Source organism: Rutidosis leptorrhynchoides, chromosome 8 (assembly GCF_046630445.1).
Source record: "Rutidosis leptorrhynchoides isolate AG116_Rl617_1_P2 chromosome 8, CSIRO_AGI_Rlap_v1, whole genome shotgun sequence".
NCBI lineage: Eukaryota > Viridiplantae > Streptophyta > Magnoliopsida > Asterales > Asteraceae > Rutidosis > Rutidosis leptorrhynchoides.
In genome coordinates, this window is record NC_092340.1 from 251,188,837 (window position 1) to 251,192,637 (window position 3,801).

Below are 3,801 nucleotides of genomic sequence, written 5' to 3' on the forward strand. Positions count from 1 at the left end.
ACTTATCGCTTTAGTTTTAAATAGATTTTATTGCCTAATTAAGTTATTGCCTTTTTGGATATAGAATTCCCTTTAAGCTTTAATTCCTTTAGACGCAACTTTTTAGTCTGAAGTTTTTTAGACTTTTAAGTTTCGACGCTTTATTTTCTTATTATTATTTTTCGACTTTTTGTTTTTCAACGTTTGTTTTTTGACCTCTTGTTTTTTGACACACTCTTTTTCTTTCTCATTTCTACGCTCTAGTTTTTAGGACATAGAATTTTCTATATTCTCTTTAAATTTCAACGAAAAATTATTTTAAGCGGGATCCAATATTTTCTGGTTCGTAGTAATAGTTGGTTTTGTTAGTGGCGAGTTGTGGGCTTCCGATTTAAAGGGTCCTGGCTACCTGCTGCATCTATTGGCTATTCGAAACGTGGGCAAAATCAGAAAAGTCTATTAATTTGATAACTTTAATAATTTTTTTTTTATCTTTATAACTAGTAGGATATCCAGTGAATGCACCGAGTAAAACGTTCACCACCTTTCATACGTTCAGCACCTGTAACTCGATCAAGACATCTAGCCAATATAATCGCCGTTGATTTTTCTTTAGAATCATCATCTAGTCGACCAAGTATTCCAATTCAAATTTACGATAATCCATTTTTTGAACCCGACCTCACAATTGAGAATCCGGAGGATACTCAAGGACAATTCAGAGATCCTGAACCACTAATCATTCCTCCTGAACCACAAATCATTCAACCAGAGATTGTCGAGGAAGAAACCATTAAATCAGAATCCTCTAGTGATTCAGATTCAACAATTTCAATCATAGAAAATCAGGAACCTCTAAGTATGGAAGACCGAATGAGAGCTACACGCACTGACCAAGGTCATGCCATTACTCAACTAGACATTAATGCGCCAGATTATGAAATCAAAGGACAAATCCTACACATGGTAACTAATCAATGTCAATTTAGTGGTACGCCAAAAGAAGATCCAAACGAACATCTTCGAACCTTTTATAGGATCTGTACTTTATTTAAAATCACAGAAGTTGAGGATGAACAGATCTATCTCATGTTATTTCCCTAGACTTTAAAGGGAGAAGCCAAAGATTGGTTAGAATCGTTACCTGAAGGGGCGATTGATACATGGGATGTTTTAGTTGAGAAATTTCTTAAAAGATTCTTTTCGACATCTAAAGCCGTCAGACTTTAAGGAGAAATTGTTACGTTCGCACAAAAGCCAAATGAAACTTTATATGAAGCGTGGACAAGTTTTGGAAAGTTGCTGAGAGGATGTCCTCAACACGGTTTAGACACTTATCAAATAGTACAAATATTCTACCAAGGATGCGACATTACTACACGAAAAGACATCGACATAGCAGCTGGTGGTTCCATTAGGAAGAAAACCACAACTGAAGCTTACAAAATTATTGATAGGACAGCCTCCCACTCACATTAATGGCATCAAGAAAAAGATATCTTCCGTTCATCTAAAGCGGCTAGAGCCAATTCTAGCCATGATTTTGATTCCATTTCCGTAAAGTTAGATGCTTTCAAGAGACGAATGGAAAAGTTGACTAAAGATATTCACGCAATACGAATTAGTTGTGAGCAGTGTGGAGGACCACATTTGACAAAAGATTGTCTCAGTATTGAACAAACAATGGAACAAAGAGAGAATGTTTCATACATGAACCAAAGGCCTGGAAATAATTATCAGAATAATTCTCAACCGCCAAGACTAAACTACAATCAAAATCAGAATTATAACCGAAATGTTCCATACAACAACCAACAAGGTCCTAGCAATCAACAAGTATCCAATAATACTTACAACCAGCAAAGACCTATTTTTCAAAATAAACCACCACAAACCGATGATAAAAAGCCAAATTTAGAAGATATGATGTTGAAGCTAGTTGAATCTCAAACTCAATTTTTCACATCTCAGAAACAAACTAATGAACAAAATGCTCAAGCATTTAGAAATCAACAAGCTTCTATTCAAAATCTGGAACAAGAAGTGAGCAACCTTGCGAGGTTAATTGGAGAAAGAAAATCGGGGAGTCTACCTAGCGATAAAAATGCTAACCCCCGAAATAAAACAGCTAAAGCCATTACCATAAGAAGTGGTATTACACTCAAACCACCTGAAATACCTGTAATTTCTGATTACGTTATTCCCACTACACAGGCACCACAGCCTGATCAAGAGAAGGAAATAGAATTGGTAGTTCAAAAGGTTAATGAAAATAACACAGTTAAGGCAAAACCTTATGTTAAACCATACCAACCGCCGCTTCCTTACCCGAGTAAAATGAGAAAAGAAAGACTTGAAGCCGAGCAATCCAAATTCTTGGATATGTTTAAACAAATAAATGTCAATCTTCCTTTCATTGATGTGATTTCAGGAATGCCAAGATATGCAAATTCCTGAAAGATCTAATCACAAATAGAAAGAAAATGGAAGAACTCTCGGCTGTTACAATGAATGCTAATTGTTCTGCAGTGCTGTTGAATAAGCTACCAGAAAAATTATCAGATCCAGGAAGTTTCACAATTTCATATTTTCTGGGTAGTCTTAGTTCAATAGAAGCATTAGCAGACTTAGGTGCTAGTATAAATTTAATGCCATATTCATTATACACTGAACTAAACCTTAGAGAATTGAAACCAACAAGAATAAGCATACAACTAGCCGATCGATCAGTAAAATATCCAAGAGAAATAATGGAGAATATGCTAGTTAAAGTTGGTACTTTAGTATTTCTAGTAGACTTTGTTATTCTGGACATGGAAGAAGATTCTCGAGTTCCTCTCATATTAGGAAGACCATTCTTAAACACGGCTAAAGCAATAATAGACGTGTTCGGTAAGAAACTGACCCTAAGTATAGAGGACGAGAGTGTTACTTTTTCTGTTGATAGAGCCATGCAACAACTGCAATCTGCAGATGATACATGTTATTATATTCAAACTATTGATTCACATGCAGAATTGTTACAAGAATTTCCAGAATTACAAGGAACAGGAGAATGTTCTTTAGGAGAAGGAACTGAACCAACTGATGAAGCTGAAATGTTAGCCGCACTTATGGCTAATGAATACGAACCAACAATAGAAGAACTTCAAATGCTGAAAGAGGAAGACAGATATCGATACAAATCATCGATAGAAGAACCACCGATATTAGAGTTAAAGCCACTTTCAAACCATTTGGAATACGCTTATTTACATGGTAAATCTGAATTACCTGTAATAATCTCGTCTTCTCTTACGAAAAATAAAAAATCTCAACTCATTTCTATGCTAAAAGCTCATAAACCAGACATTGCATGGAAGATTCATGACATTAAAGGCATAAGTCCTTCGTATTGCACACATAAAATCCTTATGAAAGAAGGTCATAAAACATATGTGCAACGCCAACGAAGACTAAATCCAAATATGCAAGATGTTGTTAAGAAATAAATTATTAAACTGCTAGATGCAGGTTTAATTTATCCAATCTCTGATAGTCCATGGGTAAGCCCAGTTTAATGCGTACCTAAGAAGGGTGGCATGACTGTCATCAAAAATAAAAAAGATGAGCTTATTCCTACTGGGACTGTAACAGGATAGCGTGTTTGTATTGATTATAGAAAATTAAATGACGCCACCAGAAAAGATCACTTTCCCTTACCTTTCATTGATCAAATGTTGGAAAGGTTAGCCGGAAATAGTTACTATTGTTTTCTTGACGGTTTCTCCGGATACTTTCAAATTCCAATCGCACCCGAGGACCAAGACAAAACCACGTTCA

The 3,801-nt window shown here is 35.6% G+C and overlaps 1 non-coding gene across 1 annotated transcript; it reads right to left on the bottom strand.

Moving 5' to 3' along the window:
- Window positions 1–1,200: 1,200 nt before the first annotated feature.
- On the bottom strand, window positions 1,201–1,307 carry LOC139865476 (small nucleolar RNA R71). Its single transcript, XR_011764994.1, has one exon. It is a non-coding gene; the product is annotated as a small nucleolar RNA R71 (small nucleolar RNA).
- Window positions 1,308–3,801: the final 2,494 nt, after the last annotated feature.